Source organism: Lasioglossum baleicum, chromosome 11 (assembly GCF_051020765.1).
Source record: "Lasioglossum baleicum chromosome 11, iyLasBale1, whole genome shotgun sequence".
NCBI lineage: Eukaryota > Metazoa > Arthropoda > Insecta > Hymenoptera > Halictidae > Lasioglossum > Lasioglossum baleicum.
Window position 1 is genome coordinate 6,694,649 of NC_134939.1, and position 24,092 is coordinate 6,718,740.

The 24,092-nt window shown below is 34.7% G+C and overlaps 1 long non-coding RNA gene and 1 other non-coding gene across 2 annotated transcripts; one reads left to right on the forward strand and one right to left on the reverse strand.

The window, feature by feature from the left end:
* Window positions 1-434: 434 nt before the first annotated feature.
* On the reverse strand, window positions 435-506 carry Trnad-guc (transfer RNA aspartic acid (anticodon GUC)). The gene has a single exon. It is a non-coding gene; the product is annotated as a tRNA-Asp (tRNA).
* A 10,672-nt stretch (window positions 507-11,178) lies between these two features.
* On the forward strand, window positions 11,179-22,781 carry LOC143213561 (uncharacterized). Its single transcript, XR_013009995.1, has 4 exons — window positions 11,179-11,921; window positions 14,558-14,604; window positions 14,668-15,061; window positions 15,239-22,781. It is a non-coding gene; the product is annotated as an uncharacterized LOC143213561 (long non-coding RNA).
* The last annotated feature ends 1,311 nt before the right edge of the window (window positions 22,782-24,092 follow it).

Sequence of the window (24,092 nt, forward strand, 5' to 3'; positions counted from 1 at the left end):
TGTTACACATTGTTGTTACATTAATGCTGCGATTTACTAATTTAATTGGAATCATCTCCCGCGAGTTATTTATTCAACCATAATCACCGCACGCGTGTTAGTAATTCTGTTATAGCCATAATTTTGTAGCAAATAAATTTAAATATTTTTCTGTTAGCAACAAATTACGATTACATTATATATTATTAAAATAAAATATCATGTTAAGAATGAAATTGTTGTTACACTAATGCTGCGATTTACTAATTTAATTAGAATCATCTAACGCGAGTTATTTATTCGACCATAATCACCTCACGCGAGTTAGTAATTCTACTATAGCCATAATTTTGTTGTAAATAAATTAAAATATTTTTCTGTTAGAGCAACAAATTACGATTACTTTATATATTATTAAAATGAAACATGTTAAGAATGAAATGCAAAAATAAATCCTCCCCGACGGGGAATCGAACCCCGGTCTCCCGCGTGACAGGCGGGGATACTGACCACTATACTATCGAGGATTTTGATGAATACTTTTTTTTATAAAACGTAGAAATATTTCATCATCAGATTGTTTATAATAATTTGGTTTGTCGTGATCCATATGTCTATTATTGATTTTAAAATTAAAGTGGGGGTCCAAGTATGGAATATAGGAAACTTAAGAACAAATTATCACTAATATGTGAGCTAAATATCGCTATAATTGGATGTAGCTATGTTATATAATTATATTATACAGCTGTATTACACTTTGTATTGTGTAACCAGGTATAGTATAATTATTTATAACTAATTTTAATCGTACAGAATTTTTATGAGGTATTGTTCAATTCAAGTATTCTTGTAAAATAAGAAATAATGATATGAGAAAATTCAACATAAATTTACCATGTTATAAACCACTTTGTAGTCAACTCTTTTTTCATAAACAATTTACAGATTTTTGTATCGCATTTTATAGTCTAATAAAAATTAACTGCATTAATCGCAAGATACAGGACCTGCATAGATATTTACTCGGTTTATAAATAATTCTAATTAGTTGAAAGTTGTGCAATGATATTTTAGAATTCTTCTACTAAACCAGTATCTAGGTTAGACGTAATCTTCAATTCGGCTATTCTCGCTTAATCTTATTTAATCGGAAACTTTCTGGCGAGAATAACACAAAGGCACATTTAATACTTTTAGCTACAGCGAAATTCAGTTTGGAAACCGCAAAGAAATTGAGATCTTGATTCTTACATGACCCATACCTTCTTCGAAACACGCGTTAAGTAACCTAATGTAAGAGTAAATCGTCCAACTGATAATGAGAGAAACGTTTCTCCGACAGTTTCCCGATAACCGACTGATTCGTTGGAAAACTCTGATAAAAAGATTCGGAAATCTCACTTTCACGTGAAGTAATCTGGTGTCAGATCTATTTCTCTTGGTTCAGCAGCCAGATGCTTTTTATTATGGCGAACGTCTTCGATCAAGAAGATCATACCGTACTATTGAATGCACAAATAGATTCGAATCTTATCGAGATATTAGTTAGGAAATCTCCGAACTTTTACAAGTATAATAAATCAGTGTGACGCCACACTATGCACTTTTAGTTCTGACGAAGGGAACAACTCTTCCCACCTGTGCACCAATTGGTAGGTCACTCTGAACAATCGTCCTCGGCTCGTCCACAGTTCCCCTAGAAAACGTTCATTCATTATCTGCATTGCACATTGCTTATGGTGCCTAGCGGTTTGTCTTAGGCTCTAGCAAGTACTTATGTGAAAAAATCATTTTTTTGAGAGATATGAGAGGTTACATGTGACGATAATGTACATTACAACATACACCGCAATTATTATTTTGTGATTTGTTAAGTTATTTACATTTTTCATTATTTTAAAGTATAATTATTACAGGGAGCAGATAAAATGTGGTACACGACAAAACTGCGAGTTGGTAAAATCAAATAAATAGAAAGGGCGACGCCAATGTGAAAAGCATGGAGGTAAATGCTAGCAACGCGGGCGGCTGTTAATAAGTCTGTAAATACATGAAATAAATACATCATAATTGTCTGCGAGTTCCAGGAACACAGGAAGCCATCTGGGATAAAGTTTTAATTCGTTGTTCCAACAAATGTTTTTTATTTTCATTTCTAAAAATGACGAGTTACAAATTAAAGTACCCCATTAACTGTTTCAGCGCAGCATAGGTGTGCCACGCTCGCAGTAATTGTCGTACCTCGTACATGTGTTTTGTAGGCCACGTGGCCTACAAAAAACAAACTGAAATTTTTTAACAGCACACGTCACATGTAATTAAGTCGGAATTGTAGCATGTTATCTATGCCCGCCACGTTTATAATGTCACTGACATATGCGCGGAGGAGGGCAAACGTGTTGGTACACACAGATGGAGTTTATTCAATTCAGTTAATTTTCTGTTTGTGTAATTAATTTCAGTTTGCATTTTCCTGCAAATTATTCCTGTGTACATCAATACGATCGCTACTGTGCAGCATAATCGCCAGATTAAGTGTCCCCACTCTACCTTCCCCTTCCCCTCTGGCGACTCTGCTGTGAGGTATTAGTAAAAAATGAGAAAATTTAGGTGCACGCCCTTTTTATAGATTGCAGATTTTTATGTGAAATAAAAATTGTCTCCATCAATGGCAAGATACTGGAGCTACATGGAAATTTCCTTTCTTAATCATTCTCTATTGAAAATAATAAAAGACTAATTTTCAATTCTGTGAATGCGCTCACTGTTTTGCATTTGATTTACTCATTTTCATAATAAATTTCAATATAAGAGATTCTGATGCAGGATAAATTTTTCTTAGAAGATCATGTAAGAGTTTATATTTACTATTGTTTATAAAATGTCACGGAGTCTTATTGCGACACTTTCTGCTGTCGAACTTCCCGCAGCTTGAACAGGACGAGTTTCTGGTTGTTAGTAGGGATGAGATCAAGTTCAATATGTACTCACGAATCCGAGTCAAGTTCAATAACCAAGTTTCATTTCATGGGTTTCGATTACTACTTAAAAGCAATAAAAGTTTCAATGATTATACTTGGAAAGTATTTATTGTATACAAGTAGTTATCGAACCTCGGAATGAGTACTTACAAGTTTCGAAAAGATACTTATAAGTACTTCGATGTTGAAAGTAATCGAAACTTCCACAAGTAGTACTCGAACCTTGGAAATCAGAACTGCATAGTAGGTTTTAAGCACTTTCTTTATTAAATTCGTAACCATTTAAGAATAATATTTCATTTACAATACTTGGTTTTATCCTATTTCTTTTTTTATCCATGATATTTCCTGCTTTTGAAAAAACTCTTTCTGAAGGTACAGTAGTGGTCATTGTACAAAGATAGTCACGTGCAATTTTCGATAGAATGGGGTACTTGATTGAATTTTCACGCCAAAATAATAACGGGTCTTCTTTGCGTTCTAAATATTGTGATTTTAGATAATTTTCACTTCTAACACAGCAGACGATGATATAGGTATCGTATTATTCGTAATTGCTATTTCATTGTCAAAGGATGACCAAATTGATAATTCGCTATTGTGGCGATTTTCGAACATCTGCGTCTGTGAACTATCACATGTTGTAGATGAATTATCATTATTAATATAATTAGTGGCTATATCAGTCAAGGCATCCCGTGCTTGATGGATAGATTCATCTTTAGAAAAAGCTAATGTATTGAATCGTGGATCCAATAATGCAGTTAACATATATAAATGATTGTTCTCGACATCACCTAGATAATGTTCGATATAATATATCAGAAAGAAGAGAGAGAGAGAGAGTTATTTTTTGTCGCAAAGTACATTCCAAACTACAATCATCGATAGAACCATGTAAAATTATGTGACTCCGTTTCTCTCCCATCTCCACAGCGTGTTTACAAAAAAAAGTAAACAGACGCCGCGCCGGAATAGCCTTACGTTGCCACGGAGCGTGCAAGAATACGGAAATTCGTAACGACATTCATAAAAATTTCGAAAGTTTCGAAACTGTTCGACCAAGATTCGAGTATACTTGCAAGTATTATTTACGTTAACCACAGTACTTGTTAAGGGTTCTGTCTGGCAAAGGTTCGAGTATACTTGGGGGTACTATTTTTTTTTCAAAGTACGTATAGAGAGTTCGAATTCCATCAATCAAGCTTCGAACCTGTTTGCGAGGTACTTGAACCCATCCCTAGTTGTTAGGTTCTGATACAATACAACCGAGATAATTTAGCAACTTCTGCGGCGTTTGCCTAACTTAACTTTATTGAACATGCGACTAGCCTTGTATGTGTGTGTGTATCTTGTCCTGACACTTCGAGCCTTCTCTTGCGCGTTGTTCCTTTAACTTGATCCTCATGTGCTGTTTAAGTACTTGTTACGTTGCCATTTACTGATTTACATACGTCGAATCAACGTTGACATTGATTTAAAGAAACACATTTATTTTTAAATACACTTTGAGAGCACACATTGTGCTATCAACTTTTGTATTCGAGAATGAAATCTCTGGATCACATGTTGGAAATTATTTTTGAAACGAAGAGTCATTAATAGATCCATGGAGTATTAAAAGTAAATGATGCTAATTTAGACAATTTATAATCGTATAACAAGCGCTCATTTTCATTGACGTTTCATTATCTTCTTATTTCAACAAATATTTCATTTGATAGCATTATAATATCTATATCCGTATAAACTGTATTATAACAGGCTGATTAATTTTCATTTCTAGTAACAAATTGTAGTTCATTAATTGATTGCATTTATCATTCTACATATAAGCTGATTATACTCGAGTTATTTGATAAATGGCTGCAAGTCACGGCAAATAATGGCGAGTACATAATTGATTAAGATATAATTGTTACTTATTGTATCGATAAATTGATCTGTCAAAACGAAAATTATTTATGACTGCTCCTAATAACTAACACTTGATCGTGACAAAAGTTTTGTTATTTAAATTTTACTCGTCCTGTATTCCATTCCTGGAAATAATAATTAGGATCGACGTGACTAAAATTTGCGAGTAGCTTCTTCTATACAATATTTTTGTTTTTTAATACTGAATTAAAATTACGAAGAAATTACACACGGAACTAATTTCGCGGTCTGTATTATGGACGCAAGCACAGGTCCATTTTCTTCAGGGAAAGCTCGCAAGCTTTATCAGCACTGCTCGAATTCCGAAATGTTGTTGAATTTTCGAGTGACCGATCTTTCGCAGTTAGTCATAAAAATACCGATATTGTGCAGCCACGTGGGGAACGTGGAATCGATTTTATGTGGTAATGATGCCCTGATGGAATCACCTGCTCTGCCGCCGGGAAACGATTTGAATTACAAATACGTCGTCGATAATAGAATAAATGTTATTTGGTCGAAAGCCCGATTAATCTGGAAGTTCGGAAGTGCCGCATGCCTTCGCTTCATTGTGCACCACAAAATTCGTTTCCTACTTTGTTAATAGCACCGATAGGAATGACGGGATGAGGATACTACTCGGGAATTCGATTGTGTCTCGCCGCCAGGACAATAGCCTCGCCACACAATTCTACGAAATTCCAGCAAGCCGTTCGATAAAACGTTCCCTCCGACGCGTCCCTGTCTTCGTAAAAATTTTTCATTTTTGACGTTCGCATTTTGTAGCATTGGTAAGCATGCGAGGCGCAACCCTGTTCGTTCTTTTCGCAGTTAGACTTTCGAACGGTAGCATAGAGTTGCCTGATGAGGGCAGAGAACAGAGATTGAGGGGAAAGTGTTACCCCTCTCTGCCAGTACTGGACGTATGCAGGATAGAGACAAAACGGGTCACGTGATCGGGCTGCAGCGGATGCGTGGGGAGTAGCGTCGTAGAAGGGTAAGGTAGAGTGGGGACTAGGATGGACCTTATGAAATTTTTTTCAGCCCGCCCCCCCCCTAAAATTGTGCCATTAGGTAAGAAAATAATTCCTGCAAAAGATGAAGTCGATCGGGTAAGGGGAAGATGTGCTACATTGACGTTGAAGTTGCGAATAACACGAAATTTTATAGGAAAGTGAATATTTGAAGGAAAGCTTTTGATTATGAGACTAAACAAGAACGTTTTAAAATTAAATAATTAAATAAAATTTTATGTTTTTCTCTCTCAATGTGGCACGTCTTCCCCTTATCCGATCAACTTCATCTTTTGCAAGAATTATTTCCTTACCCAATGCCACAATTTTAGGGGAGGGGGTATGAAAAAAATCTCGCAAAAAAAATTTTACCACGTATAGCTAAGGTCCAACCTAAAACTTTGAATATATAATTTTTTCATGAAATGTGTGGAGCAATATTGGGGTGGGAGGGGTGCGTGCCCAAAATTTCATGGTCGAAAAATAAGGTCCACTCTAATGGGGACACTGTCGTCATTTTCATAATGTGATGATCTCTGGTTAATATTATGGCATTTTTGAAAAATGATAATTCAACTATTCGACTCTACATTGATTAATTTAGCCAGGGATATCATTATGCTGGCCATCTTTATTTCTCTTCTCTTTTCTATTATACAATATTATATTATAGCTGTCATTATATGTATAGGGTGGGGCAATAACTATGTCTACTTTATGTATATTGCCGTTATTTGTAATAATATGGAAAAATGTTATATACGAAACTTACACAGAAAATATTTTTATGCAATTTTTATTGTTACGGAAATACTATCGAGTTATATTGTGGAGTACATTTGCCTAAGCCAGATACCCTAAAACTGTCCATAACAGTTAGCTATTTTTTAGGCTCGGTGTAGCTATAGATAATAAATAAAATAAGCAAAATATTTATTCCCAAAAGACAATTATTAAAAACATAAAAATAGTGAAATAAACTACCATATAGCATATAGATCTGCAGTCGAATAAAATATTCTATAATAATGTATCGCATAAACATATCATTGTAAAAGGAAGTAAAACGAGAACATCTAATTTTGTCATGTTTAGTTAATTAACTCAATTAGATTCTCGTGATAGCATTTCAAACATAGCAAGCTCATATTCGATTTGATAATATTCTCACAGAGTATTCATTTGCAGAACATAGTTTGAGGAACACTGCTCTACAGGAGCAAACGAACAGCAACCGTGCTGCAAAAGCGGGTAGTCCCAGAAAGTTACAGTCTCACTTACATTTAACTGGAGTACTCTTAGAAGGAGGAGTTCGAAACAAGAAACCAGACAGACCGATAGTCCATTTGTTGCGCAAATTACTTAACCCTTTATTATTCTCGCCTGTTTCCCTTTCGACAAGGTGAGCTACAATAAATTACATCCTTCTTATATAATATTAATTCTGTTACTTCGATTTTGTCAAAATTAAGATAAGACAATATAGTAGATGACACATTTATTGTTTAAAATATTTTTCTATTGCATTAATGATTAGACTGCGGATCTTTATGCAAAATAAAAACTTTGTACCTGAATCTGAAAATATTTAAGTTTTTGCTGAATATGTTTAACAGGTTGAAAATATACAGTAATATCGCGTTTACTGCCCGCGATCGGGTACGCGATCACTGTCCAGTGCCTACCCACTGCACTGTCATGCTGTCCTTTTCTACGTTCGGCTTTTTTCTGAACTCTCGGCGCGGTAGACGCAGTCATAAAAAGATAATGTCGGTGTGCGATCACTGTCCGTGCAGAACACAGGTTGTTGAACATTAAACGCGACTTTGCTGTAGTAGTACATTTAAATTCTTCAAATGATTTTACTGTCGAAAATTAGACCTGCCCATTTTTATCATAAATGCATAAAATCCGCAGTCTATTAATGATATTATTATTAGCGCAACGAAGACAGGCCTAATTCATCTACTTGCAGAAGCAATTGTACGTGTAATTTTTAATCCGAAAATGTTAAATTTAAAATCAAGGAAGCACAGGTTGGAAAACTGTAGCGTGGATACCTTCGCTAATATTTTCCGGCAGCATTAATAGAGGCGCATTCTAACTGCTGCATAAATGCGCACTCGATCATTGTCAGACGTGTCAACCTCGAAGCGCATTCTCCGCTAAAGATATTGGCACTCGGTCAGAGTGCCAATCTCAAAACTTCTCTGGTTCGGTTTCCGTATTTTTTTCCCCGCATAGAGCACAGGATCGCCTCGATGAATAAGTTGAGGACCCAAAGACGTCACGGAACAGCACCGAGAGTCTAATAAGACGATATCGCATTGTATATTTATGACTCGGGGACTTTCCGCGAGGTGGAAAGTTCGTCACGAAAAGATTTCATGAAACATTTAGATTCCCCGTGCAAATTTCGTGCGTTGTAAATTTTCAGATTTTTCAAAGTGTTTACGAAAGCTTCGAATCGGAAACGGCAAATAAATATTTGCATGTTCTACGGCGGAAGCGTTTGAAATATTACGTGGTTCGAAGGAAGCTTTTGATCCCGGTGTATAGATCGGATCGATCGTTGTTCCATCGCATCCTGGTCAAATAACCATCGACCATACACCGCAGAAATTTCAATGGTATATTCCTTAAATATTTTCGTTGAGTGAATACTTCTGTGTTCGGCTATGGTGAAACGTGTCGAAGTCGATATCCCATTTATTTTGTAAAGCTTCGTAAGAGATGATACATCGTGCTACGATATTCTTTGTGAATATATTTTCATATTTTTCAATCTCTCATACATTTTGTCACCAACTTCTTCGAGATCAATGATTAGACTCCGGATGTTTATGCAAAATAAGAAGTTTGTGCAACGACTGCAAGACGCAGGAGCTATAAATATAAATTTACATTGTTCATTAATATAATTTTAATTCTTTTAATATTTTTACTGTTTTAAATTGCACTCCCTCATTATTTAAATGCATAAAATCCGGAGTCTATATAAATGATATTGAATTTAATATAAATACAGTAATGCCTCGATACACGTGAAAGAGATGTGCACGATATTTAAGAAAAATGTATCGCCACTACTTAATTATTTCTTCTCGAAACTTTTACCAACATGTTTGCTATAATTTCCTGATTACAATGATACCAAACACGATACAATTCGGATGATTTTAACTTATTTAATTCACGATAAAGTAGAACCTCGATTATCCGAACCGATGATACCTGAATTCTACATTATCTGTTATGATTTCAGATGTAAACAGTCCAATCTAAAGCGATCCATATACAACACGGTAATTTAATACTCTATTATCCGAACACTCGTGTTCCATTGATTGTGTTTGGATAAATCAAGGTTCTCCTGCATCGCGAATTAAACAAGTAAATTGCATCGTATTTGGTGTTATTTTAATCAGAAAAATGGCGCGAATATATTGGTGAATGTCCCATGATTTTTAAACATTTGTACAAAATTAATTTAGCGCACAATAGTGAAAATTAGACGTGGACCATGAAGATCGAACCTGAGATATGGAACATGTTCGAGACAAATAGTTATAGACCAAGCTTACGATACGGACGTGATTCCTTTGTTATTTTTAAGATTAGGATTTCGCACAACACGCACTTTGTTGTTTATCAGATCCTGCAGAGAAAGAAAGATTGAAGTATTTTTACGTTTGAGCGTATTTCTTTCATATATCCTCGTGAAAGTATTTTTTCAGATTCCGCCAATGAAAATCAGTTTGTAACAACATTGTTAAAAGCACTTTCAATATAAAAATGGATTAGTGTTACTCATGGTGTACTGTTCGAAGCAGTTTATTTTTCATTCTATGTATGTAAAATTAGTGTTACTTATTGCACGTTGTTCAACGTAGATTATTTAGAATTCTATTGAATCCTACATTGTCAAAAGTAGTTCCAGTAACATTAAAAAATTACAATCCAATATAAAGATTTCATATATCTTCGTGAAAGTATTTTTTCAGATTCTGCCAAAGAAAATCAGTTTGTAACAACATTGTTAAAAGCACTTTCAATATAAATATGGATTAGTGTTACTCGTGGTGTACTGTTCGAAGCAGTTTATTTTTCATTCTACGTATGTAAAATTAGTGTTACTCATTGCACGTTGTTCAACGTAGATTATTTAGAATTCTATTGAATCCTACATTGTCAAAAGTAGTTCCAGTAACATTAAAAAATTACAATCCAATATAAAGATTTCATATATCTTCGTGAAAGTATTTTTTCAGATTCTGCCAAAGAAAATCAGTTTGTAACAACATTGTTAAAAGCACTTTCAATATAAATATGGATTAGTGTTACTCATGGTGTACTGTTCGAAGCAGTTTATTTTTCATTCTACGTATGTAAAATTAGTGTTACTCATTGCACGTTGTTCAACGTAGATTATTTAGAATTCTATTGAATTCTACATTGCCAAAAGTACTTCAAGTAACATTAAAAAATTACAATCCAATATAAAGATTTTTCATTGTTCTGTATCGATATATTCGCAAAGCTTTTGTAAGGGCGTGACAGAAACAGAACATTTCTACTTTGCGTTAGTGGTGTATGCCCATGCAGCGTGTATTTGCAGCATTACCTACGGTTCACGCGATCAATGATCCGTCGAAGTAATTTATCTTGCTTAATTTCGACATCCCCCGCCCATATTCGCATCGGAGTGAAAGGTAGGAGATCTTCATTCATGGTTGCGAATACTTGTTTAAAAGCTCCGCAGTTGAGGGGTTAATAGAATTCAGGCGTCACAGAGTTGCAACAAATATCAACTACAATTTCCATGAAATTATTTTTCTTTCGACGTTTTATCGAGACCATCATAAAATAATGTACAGATACAGTTAGGAGCAAAACCAATCACACACACTTTAAATCAGAATAACTTTTTTATGAATGCACCAAACGACTGAAATTTTCCTGCAAGGCTAGAAGAATTAGTTTAGTAAATGACGTCTAAAAAGAATGTTGAAAAAATTCATTTGGTCGGAATTGTGAGAAACAATAGTAAAAATTGATTTTTACGACTTTTTTAGCTGGGCCGATAACGAAAATTTAAAAGATGTGTTTGGTCAACTCGTGTAAATTATATAGGCTCTGAAAATTTCATTGAAATTGGTTAATTGGTTTACGAGTTATAAACGATCAAAAGTGGTAAAAATGCCGAAAATCTTGAAAATTGCAATTTTGTATCACTTTTTTATTTGGGCCCTTAATGAAAATTTAAAATATATGTTTTGCCGATCTATGTTAGTTATACGCATTCTGAAAATTTCATCGAAATCGATTAACATATCCAAGAGCTACAAGTGGTTAAATGTGGTGAAAATCATAGTCTTTCACGACTTTTGGACAGTTTCTTAAAATCCACAGATTTTTACATCTTTCGACGCGTGTCGTTTTTTTCTGCGTCAATCGATTTCGATGAAATTTTCAGCATGTGTATAACTAACATACATCTACAAAATATACATTTTAAATTTTCATTATGGGCTCTAATAAAAAAGTTATAAATGGTGCCTCTGTTACTTATCTAATTCTTAGCAATTGCAATTTTTCCAAAATCTTTTTTGCATGTCTTACTTTCGTGGTTGACTGTATGTTCGATTAATTTTCTGAAGCAGATGTTGTAAATTCACGTTTATCCTTTGCGTGTGCGTGTATGAATATTTCCGCGAGCCACCATAATTTGTTCGATTCTGATGGCACATTGCGTATCGTGTTTGAGTGCGATGGTTTCGTTGTTATGCCAGGTAAAGCATGTAGGACAATACCGAAGTGGATTTAACGCGCGCACCTAACGGAAGTCTAGATACCGGATTATTCGAGCTTCTGAATAAACAAAGGCATAGTCGAGGATTGTTGCTGATAACATTAATGTCACGTACCACTCCTAGTATTAACGGATGGACAGCTTGAAAGGATTACCGCCGGTTCACAGAGATGAAGCGCTCCGTAGACTGAAGGAACGCTTTCCCACTTGCACGAGGTACCGATAAATAAACTGCGGCTTTCATGCATATACAGTTACGATTCTTGCAAACACACAAAACCCGAGAAACTGCTCTTCGAAACCCGAAAAACTGTAACCGACCTCGCTTTTTTAACACTAACCCCACCACGAGGGGTCAAATCACCCATTTTAGATTTTTTATTTGACAATTATTGAGATTGTAAAGGCGTTTTCATGGGAATTGATTAAATACATTTTTACAAAATATAAATAAATTTAATCTTGTTATTTTTATAATACCATACACACATTAGTCAATTTTGATGATCGGTAGGTTTAGTGTTAAACGTTCAATAACATTTCCGAATATAAGAATTTTTCTACCGAATTTAATTTAAACATGATTTTTGAAATCACGTAGGTAACTAAAGAGTCGGAAAAAGATCAGATTCCCTTTATTTTTATTCGGAGTGTAATCAAATTTGTCATCAGAATACGCAGAATTATCTTTAACTTGATTTCAGTGTTTCAAAATTAGACTGAAATAACTTAAACATGATTTTTGAAAACATGTAGATAACTCGAGAGTCGATATAAATCTGATCAGCTTCCCTTTATTTAGATTCGGAGTGTGATCAAATTCCCATCAGAATATGCAAATCTTTTCTTTCAAAATTAGACTGAACCAATTTAAACATGATTTTGGAAAACACGTAGGTCCTCAAAACTCGAAAAAGCCTCGTCTAATAATTTAAATTTAAAGTTGTTGAACTTACTTGTAAACAACGTAAACAGGAAAACCTTTCCGACCAAGCCGATATACTATGTGAGCCGTTTATTTTGAAAGTGGCCTGAGTTCAAATCAAGCTGGCAATTTTAATATTTACATTTCTACGTTATCTTTTAATTCTGAAGGAAGTTGTAACTAATATATTTAAAATCACGAAGATTTTGTAAAAAGGAAATTAGCTGGTTAATAGAATGAACAAATTTTTATTTTGAAAGTGGTTTTACTGAAACAAGAAGATTTCATAGCAACAAGTTTTTCGGAGGAAGCAATTTTTTAAAGGGTAAAGAATTCTAACAGAGAAACAATAATTTGGTTAAAAATATGCTAGATGCGTTTTTTTGAGAAATGAACCATATAAAATTTTCTATGAAATATTAATTGATGAGAATGCAGAGTTTAAAATACTGAATTTATTACCACGTCGGGGTACACCAAGAAAATTCGAAAATATTGTATTGACACCATTTTATAAAAATATAAGACAAATTACAACAGCGAAATACAAGGATATGATGGACTTACTACGATATATACCACCGGAGCATCATGATTTCTTGAAATCCCTCCCGCACACACAAAATGTAAATGAGGAGTAAATTGTTATCTAATTTATATTGTTAGAAGATATCCTGAATTGCATAAATGGTGTTTTTCCAGTTTTGTAATGAAATATAAAAGAAATTGAATATTGTTTTTCCAATTTGAAGCATTTCAAATTATATCGAATATACTTGGGCCGTTTCAAATTTTATGACAAATCTAGTTGTTAATAAAGGTGAATTCTTCTTGATCGAAAATTGAATATATAATAATTTTTATGATTTCGGCGCAGGGTTCGATCATTTAGTTAATTTGAAAGTGGCTAGTTGTCAATTTTGAAAGTGGCTTAAGTCCATTCTTGGTAAGAAGACACATATTATTCACTTAATAATTGCTATTATTTTCATAGGAATTGTAAAATCTCTTACTACACTTAAGGAGTGATACATTGGTATCCTATACGTATATTTTTAATTTCATTGAAACGCGCAAACTTTTAAATATTTCAATTTAAACTTAAATGGACTTAGGCCACTTTCAAATTAAACGGCTCATGTATAGTACTCATCGAGCATGTTTTATTTACAATCGGCACTTGAAGAATAAAGCCTGAAAATAAAGATTGGCAAAGTTTATGGAAAAGTCAGAATTTTCAGGTTACAGAAGTTGGCTCGTTAGCCATAATTCCTGGGTAGAGATTATTTGTGAACTGCAGCGGAGTAACGCTCAAGTGTCCCGGTCCTTGGCCCTTTCGGCTTCGAAGTTGAAGAAGTACGTTTCAGCCGCAATTTGAGCGACATTTGCCCGCCCGTCGTCGAAACACTTTGCGGTCAAATATTTGCGAATCGTACTTACGTAGTTATTTACTTATTAGTTTCAATTAGCTCCTTCGCGTCTGCTTTCCGTTCCTTGCGTTTAGATCAAGAAGTAGTAGAGCGGCGAAAGTATCTTTTATTTTCCTTTTCGTGGGTTGTTACGTATGAAATGTGTGATTTCTAACAGTAACGATAAACAATCGTAACATTTTCTAAAGAAATTGATCAACGTAACCACCATTGCATCCAATATATTCTGCCAACGAAATACAAGTTTCTCGATTGTATTTTGTATTGTTATGGTAGAATTTAAAAATAGAAGACGAAAAAGATAGGGAATATAATGAAGAAAAGGAAGAAATATACATTGTTTTATAAAAATTATAACTCTGAATTTATTTAAATTTCTTGCAATTTTCATAACAATGTGTGCATCTTTATAATTTCGATAATTAAAAAATAACAAATGTAAAACCAGTTATTTGACCGGTCGTGGTACGGTTAGTGTTAATTTATTTTCTTTTCAGGTTCTTCTCAGGCATAACGTTGCAGAGTGTTTCAACTGATTAATAGGGTAAGTATGTGTCAAATTCTTTTTTTGTTAATTATGTATGACAGTTCTTTCTTTATGTTTCAGGTAGACCAGATCGTGTGATGTTCTTTCCTGGATTCTTCTTCTCCCCGATGTCATCGGAGCATGTCTCACAATTGCCAGCAGTAATACATGGCAAGTATGTATCTAATTTACGTTTTTCAGGTACTTCTTCGTTTTTCTCTTTCTAGCTGGCGCTCATGTGCTTCCTTTCCTGCGACAATCCGGTTCACGAAGTCGTCTATTTTCTTCCAATTGTCTTCGGAATGGACCGTAGAGTCTATGAAGTTGTCAACTGTGATATCGAAACCAAGATCGGCTCCCAATTGATTTCTTTCTTGATACCATCTATTGCACACGAATACGTATGTTCAGCGTCGCCGCGGATACCGTCACGCCACCAGCAACAGTCGTCCGGGGCTTTCTTGATCCAATTAAGGTAAGCCTTGAATACGCCGCGACCACAAAGGACTTGCGTTAATCGGTAATTTCGATAACCAAATTTTCTTTCCTTCCACATTCGGGGTTAAACGTCGAGTTTATTCGATTGAGTATGCCATATATTCTACCACCGATCCCAGGAACCGTTCCTAATCCTTTCCTTTTCCTGTTTTAGGTTATCTTTTTTCCACTGAATGAGGTCACCATCGTCATCTTCAGCAATTCTATACCTCGTCGTGATTTGATAGAGAAGTTTCCGCTCCGAGAGGATAATTTCAAGTGGTAAGTACTAATAACGAGAAACCTAAAATTGATAATTGATCATAGTGGTTGCTACTATAATCTTTCTGCATTCTAATTGGAATATGTCAGAATAAAAATAAATTTCTAAACCTGGTCAAGGATTAGCGATTTTGAATATACATTCATTAAAAGTCTGATGAAATGTTAGCATATCGAATAAAATGGCTGAGCATCGTGAAATAATTTCCAGCACTGTTTATTACTTTTCATAGACGGTGATTATTGGCGAAATATTTTCGCGCAGTGGCGTGGGCGAATTAAACTGCATGTACGAATACTCCTACTGATTGGCAATCGGCTCGAAAGACCAAAGGCATAGGTACGGTTGCGAATCAATCCGCGTGGCTTGTTTTGTCATTCCACCTGGGATTATAGGTTCTAGTTTCGAGCGTCGTGGTAGGCGTTCTGATTCCAAACCATTGCTCACCAAAATGACATCGGCCAACTGTTTCAACTTGTCAAAGTCACACGTAAAAGTTCCAGTCTGTCTGCTATAGCCAGGGACAAAAAAATAAGAAACACTATTAATTTGTAAATATTTATTTAGCAGATAACGTTCATGAAATTTTTTCTGCATGCACCGTTTCACGCTGTTTTATTCGAGATTGAATTTACCTAAAAAAAGGAATGTACAAAAATGGAATGTACAAAAACGGAATTTACCAGTTTAATATCCAATATTTTATAGAGGCTTCTTTATTTTTTATCGCGGAAATTATTCGTTTGGGCAGAGATTCATACATATTTAAAATTATTTCGTTTTATACACATCTCTTTTTACACATCGCTTTTTACTATTACACACATAATTGATCACACACACTTTAAATCAGAATAACTTTTTTATGAATGGACCAAACGTCTGCAATTTCTCAAGAGTGATAAAAGTTGCAATTTTTCATGATTTTCGGCCTACAACTGCCGTTTTTATCACTTTTGATCGTTTATAATTCGTAAATCAATTAACCAATTTCGACGAAATTTCCAGAATGTATTTAATTTATGTAATTTATACGAGTTTACAAAACACATCTTTTAAATTTTCGTTATTGGCCCAGCTAAAACAGTTGTAAAAATCAATTTTCGCTATTGTTTTGCACAATTCCGAATGTATTTTTTCAACATATTTATTAGACGTCATTTACTAAACTAATTTTTCTAGCCTCACAGAGTTTAAGTCTTATGGTCCATTCATAAAAAAGTTATTCTGATTTAAAGTGTGTGTGATCAATTATGTGCGTATATATATAACTGTATACATATTTAAAATTAGTCGCCAGATTGAGACTTGTCTCCCCACTCTACCTTCCCCCACGCTTCTGCCGCAGCCCGGTCACGTGACGCGCTCCGTCTCTGTCCCGCATGAGTCACAACGCCACGTGACTAATCTGATATTGGCAGAGAGAGGGTAACTCTTTCCCCTACATTCGAGTTCATTTCCCTGATCTGGCGACTCCGACTACGCATAATCTTTCTCACAGATATTTACATTTACGTGTACACTATAATTGATTGACTGAAATGTACATTTTCTTCTTATATCTCATGCAGACACAGAAAAGCGTAGAGCGTTCTATCCTTTCATCCCTGCCTGTAGGATAAAATGTAAATTCTCGAAAACTTTTAATTAAATCCGATGTCGTTCCGCACGATTGGGGATTTCGTATGAAAAAACTAGTTCCTTCTCCACTGGGAATAAGCGAAAATTCGTTCGAGATTGATCGCCATTTTAACATCGACCGATGTTAATATTGCAAATGTAGGCTAACGATTTTACTTCTCAAAATATTCGACTTGATTATTTCTTTTTCGTACTTTATCGATCTCTCGATTGCTGGTTTTATGTCTTGTGCATTTATATTCTACTGCAATCGTTAATTTCTCGTTCAAAATAAATCTTACAAAATTAAGGATGTTTCTTAATTGTATAACATTACGGTATTGATTTCTACAACGAATTTTGTATATTTTGTTCTCTTTAGTTTTGGTACATAGCTAGCTACGCACCATGCATTTCTCAAAATCTTCATGCATCTCCACGTGGAGATTCTCCACGCACACAATGGCAACCTGTATTCAGTTATCTAAGGACACGTATTTCTCAAACCCTCATTTCCGTAATATCTTAGCCACACTGAACCCTTAGAGCATACACCTCCGCATTAATTAGTTAAATTAGAATGTAAGTATTTAAGTTGGTGTTATATGTATATAATTTGCAACACTGCAAACTGAATACCTGGGAAAGCCTTTCAACCCCTTGCCCTACAACGTCGTGTCAGATTCGTGATGAAGATTCGGACCAGAGTCTAATAAAGATATGTACGTATGTTATTAATTTCCTTTAGCGAGATGAAATTCTATTTTGGTTTTGTTGATGTATGGTTATTGGAGAACACGTATAGGAATACAGTAGTTATACAATTTTCTTCCGTTTAGGAAATTGCGAACTAAAAAAAAAGTTTTAACCACTAAAACCGTAAAATAAATTGTAGGGTAAGGGATTAAGAGACGTTAATTATAAATGCGTGTCAACCAATTCCACATGTCAGAGCAGAACAATCATATACAACAATTGTACATGTATATCAATCATTTATACAAAAATCGACACAGAACGTACGTTTTAAATTTTCAATATGGACCCGCATAAAAAGTTTGCAAAATACAACTTTTAGTATTTTCTCTGCTATTTCAAGTTCACGTTGTAAACTAATTGTTCTTACTTCCCAAAAAAATTCTAGTTAAAATTAATGTCTGCTTTAGAAAGTTCTGAATTCATTTTTTTCATAATTTTCATACACGACCTATCTCGATATCTACTATAGGTAACCCATGCTCCTTTGTGGAGGTTCAAAGACGTATGGGGCCACGGTATACAGATTAAATCTTATCCGCTAGGAAGCGTATTGCTCTCGGACGGCGATTCCTAAACCCGTTGCATTCCTCAATTCGTCGAATACAGAGACGGGAGTATCGCGAAAAAACTATACGTCGACTGCTCTCGAAGGTTCATTCGACGTGTCCCAAGCGAGCCAGCAAAATCTCCTGAAATTTTGATAAGACCTCTGGGAAGGAAGGTGGAATCTTAAGACGGAGGGAGCTTCAATGGTTTCCCGTTTACAACGTTTCCACGGTGTCCGTTTTTTGATCGGTTACCGAGGAAGTTCGAGTTTTGTGTCACGTAGGATCGTCCACTGGCCAATGAGACGAAGGATTCGACCAAACTTCGCGATATACACTGGTGGACAAGATGATAAGGCACCGTTGTACACACAGCATTTCATATACAGGGTGTGGCCGGTACGGGTGGTACAACCAATCAGGGGGAGGACATGTAAAAATAAGTCGAAAAGAAAGGAATAACATTTTTTCGTTTGACGCTTCGTTCTAGGGTGTCCAACGCAACTGGAACAGGCTGCACCTCTTAAATGGTTGGGAATAGAAGATGTTATAAGTAAAAGTTGAATGGTATCAGACGGTGCATAATATGCAACTAATTGTATGCACTTTTGTGCATCGGTGCATCAGAGAAATGCAACTGCACTTTTTTTTAGATGGTAACCTATGTTTTTGACTGCACCAATCGATGCAGTTTCGCGTGTTCTACATAAAAGTACTAACATATTTATGCCCTATACTCATTCATTAGGAAGTTATCGAAACTAAAATTTCTCTGAATTGTAATGGAACATATCGTAGATACTCCGGAACACTTGCCGAGAGACCGAAATCATTCAGAGAACTTTTAGCCTCGATAACTTCCTAACCAATAAGCTTAGGGCATAAGTACGTCAGTACTTTTATGTAGAGCAAAAGAAACGGCATCGATTGGTGCAGTTAGAAACATAGGCTTCCATTTAAAAAAAAAAGTGCAGTTGCATGACTTTTCACAAGCTAACATTATTAACGCAAGGTTTACGAGACCCGTGAAAATGACGGGTTCTAATATTCTTAATTTGCGATGGTAAATATGCTTCCCTGAGGAAATTTATTTCTTTGGGTATATATTATCGGAAAAGTGGCCAAAAATTGGATTCTTGAAATAGTTATTCCAAGCGTTAAACAGTGAACTATTTCAGGTTTATCACCGACTGCTTTTGCAAAATCCGATCCTAATTGTTCGGCAGATTCCAAGCCTGTTGCTCGAAACTTCCTTCAAGCTACAAGACCTCGAGCAACTTGAACTAAACAAGAATTTGCGTTCCTCTGAATACAGTTTTTTTTTTTTAATCCCACACTAAGAACTTCCAAGCACACAACAAAGACAGTAAAGATGTTTATTAAATTCAATGGTTTGAAAGTTCGAAGTTTTCTCGTTTCTAGAAAAGACGAAATTATACCGATGTTATCAATATTATGCCGAAGTTTGGCTCGACAATGAAAACAACTGCTGTAACTATCGGATTTTCTTCCAACATTTCCTATGCAAATTTCATCCGAATCCACGCAAAATACAGTCAATATTATTGCGGACTGTTACCGGTTTTATTGCAGTGTTAATCGCGGTTTGATCATCAGAGTTACTGTGATTTGCGAAGTTAATGCACTCGTCGAGTTATTGATCTTCCAAACATCGGTGTGACCAGCCATTTCATAAAAGTGTTCGAAAGTTTCATTCTTTTTAACAAATCTCTCTTCATTTCAATTACCTACTCGTTAAAAAAAATGTATATCTGTATTTCTATCTTTTCTTTCCTTGTATAGTTATTTGTTTTAATACATAGTTATAATTTATAATACATAGACAATACTAATTCATTGACAAAGCTTATTCGTCTAATTATTTCTCTATGAAATTTACACCAATATATTTCTGACATTTTTCTGATTAAAATCAGATCAAACACACAATAATTCGGAGCATATTTGATCGATCAATCGGCGATTCAGTACAGTCTCGATTATCCGAACTCTCCATTTTTCTCGAATACATATGAACGTGTTTTACATGTGTACAACGCTGTAGCTTAGGTAACTGTCTTATTATCCAAACACGTTCCATTGATTAGTTCGGATAGTCGAGGTTCTACTTTATCGTGGATTAAACAGTTAAATACAATCCAAATTGCATCGTGTTTGGTATCATTTTAATCAGAAAAATGTCTCGGATGTATTGGTAAAAGTTTCCCAAAGAAATAATTAAAAACAAAATATTACGTCATCCCATAAGTTCGTGCTGACTCTTGTGTATACATTTCACGCGTCGATTTATAAACTTTACGGCGATAAGGGACCAATGCACTTAAGCGTAGCTGTTCGGGAACAGTCTAGAGAAGGTTTTCGTGGGTATAAGATCGTGAAATAGTGAATACAGTGATTCCTAGCAGTGAAAAATGATATATGAATCATGTTATATGAATTTCGGAAAGGAAGTTCAGTAACAATCAGATCAGAGGAGCTGTCAGATGTTCTGAAAATACCTAAAACAAACTTCAAGGCAGGGACTAAAAATAACAGTTATTCTAAAATTGTGTACGATAATAATCACTAAAAAAAGTTGATTGTTATTGAAATTTAAAATAATATACACAAAATATATAAAGAAAAAAATTCGAAGAACAAAATGATTAAAAAATATCGATTTTTATACTTCTTGATTACAAATAACAGTTATTAGTATCCAAAAAATTGGATTCTTCTCGATAACTGTTATCGATGAAGAAAAACTGTTTCGATTGCTCAAATTTATGTTATAAGTGATCGAAATAAATATCTCTCATTGATAACTGTTATAAGTGATCGAAATGAATTTCTCTCAACGATAACATTTACCAACAAGAGAAAAAATTACTTATAAAAAGTTACTTATAATCCTTATTTGTAACCAATATGATTTTAGTTGATGAAATACTTGTTATTCTGACTTTTTTCTTTTTGCCTGTAACAGTTATGGTCCCTGCTCAAACGTACGTTTACAAAATTAAATTTATGGGATGATCTAATAGTTCTGTCACGTATTATGTCGTTTTGTTTACTCGCTATCCTTTTTCACAGCAGGAAGACATCAAAGAATAGTACCTACACGAGACAAGTAACACATTTCGATCCCAAAATCTTCTCATATATCAAGACGTTACTGTACATCGAGTTCGACTGTCCATCGGCGATGCGGGTGTTAAAGATCGATCGGTCGGGACTGGTGTGACGGTTTTATTAACGTGTGAAAAGAGGGTAGCCGCTCATCCGAGTTTGTCACGGGCAAAGTGGCACGATGGCCATCGATATTCTTCCATTTTTTCTTCCCTCGGTTCCCTATTTTTGTCAGCGATATCCTATTCCTTCCGAGCACTCGGTTCTCGTTGGCGGCTTCCCTTGATTCGTTTTTGCTTGTACCCATCGCTCGCATCCCTTGCTCTCTTACTTCGTTTTTCTTTCTATCTGCCGAGCACAACTCAACTGGCTGCTCCTTCGACGACGATCAACTATTTACTTCGCGGCCTCTTAACCCTGGTGTTCGTACCCATTTCGGACTTTAAGCTATTTTATTTTTAATTTAGATTAGAAATTTTCATAGTTCTACTAAACATTTCATGTGTTTTTATTGATGTCGATTGAAATTCTAGTTGTTGCCGATTGGGGTAATGATATGTGCTTTTGTTCTCCTGATTATAATTGAATGGGTGTCTGGAAGAAGGTCCTATGTCTTTTAAATTTTATAGGAGCGCAAGTTTAAACTCAAACGTGAATTGTAATAATAAAAACCAGAAAATGACATAGTTCAGAGGATCTCTTTTCATTAGAAAAAGTTCCTAATTACTAGACAGCGGATCTTTATGCAAAATACAAATTTTCTATCTGTATTGCAACAAACTGGAGTGAAATAAAAATTCATTCTCTTTCTCATTATGTTTAACAGGTTGAAAATAATATAACAGTATTTTTAAATACTATAATGTTTTTACTGTTTTCAATTACACCTACTCATTTTTGTTATAAATGCATAAAATCCGCTGTCTACTAATTACGCACATTTTTATTATGCATCAAATTAAAATGTATTAGATTTTAAATAATAGTCATTGGTCGGTGGGTACTCCGGTTATGAAACAGTTTGAAATTTTGCTGTTATGGACAAAAGGGTTGAGAATGGAATGTCTACAGACACTGCTTGAACATGTCGCGCTGATAACTGCTATCAAATCTGTAGCTATCGCAGCATTCATCAGGAAATCAATTGAACGAGCCAACGGTAATTGTACAGGTAGGAAGGGAGACATTTCCTGCCGGAGGATGCACGTATCGATAAGTATAGTCACTAGACTGTCGAACTTCATCCGTGCGTAACGTACAGAAAATTCCAAGGAATTTTCAAGTGTACTGATCAATAATATTTAATACTTTGTTTTATACAGGGTGTGTCACCTAATGTTGCCATCTCAAATATCTTTGTTGTTTTTAAAGATACGTCAATTATCTGAAGGACAAAGTTGAATGGTAAAATGGGGCTCATACGATACCAAAAGAATTTTTGTTCTTATGTAATCTTTTTTAGAGATATGAACGTCACCTTCATTTTTTTTTCTCTATAAAAATTATATAGCGTTCTTTTTAACTAATTTTGCAAACGCTTTTTTCAATATTGCAATAGGTATTTCTAAGCTAACGAACTTGGCCGTTACTTTTTAAACCAATGACCATAAAAGGTCTTAGGTAGCGGCCAAGTTTGAATAATTTAGCCCACCATGTAACTCATTAAAAATTAAATAGCGTTCTTTTTAACTAATTTTTACAAACGCTTCTTTCAGTATTCCAAGAGGTATTTTTAAGCTAACGAACTTGACCGTATTTTGTTTGATCTCACAACTTTTTACGGCCATAAGAACTTGGCTCCTGTTTACAGAATGTTTTTGTTGGGATTTTTTAATACATCAATAGATGCAGCTGGACATTCGTTATACAAAAGTACTAACCTATGTATGTCGAAAAGTCAGTAGTTCACCATTAAGTTAGTAAAACATCATTACTGTCGTACTAAGACGTTACACTAGTAAATAAGTTTTTTTAGTACGACATTAATGGTGTTTTAGAATTATTTAAATTGAAATATCTCCTGAACTATATTAACTTTTCGACCTACATAGGTTAGTACTTTTTTTATAACGAATGTCTAGCTGCATCGATTGATGTATTAAAAAATACCTCATTCCATTTAAAAAAATGAAGATGACCTTCATATCTCTAAAAAAAATTACATAAAAACCGAAATTCTTTTTGTATCGTATGAGCCCCATTTTACCATTCAACTTTGTCCTGCAGACATTTCACGTACCTTTAAAAACAACAAAGATATTTGAGGTGGCAACGTTAGGATGACTCACCCTGTATATTGAGACCACTCGTTCACGAATGCAATTTTGTTCCTCCACAAATATGCCTATATTTCTCTCAAATATGTTTAAATTAGTGTACAATTAGTTATTAAGTTTATTTTAATATATACTGATTTTTGAAGTCTTAGCGTTCAAATGAAAAATGTTTTAAATCTCATCTTTATGCAAAATTTAATTATACGAACCGTATATTTTTTGGACACTCCATATGAAAATCTCTGAAATTCAAGATTGATTAGCATTGCACGGTCGTTGTCGGCTTTAAGAGATCTAGAAAATTTAGTAGGTATTTAGTAGTACGGAGAATTTTGTAGCTGACTGTGGCACCTGAAGGATCGTTACTTTTCGAAACAAGGAAGGCACCGCGAACGGAAATCGATTAGTCGAATCAAT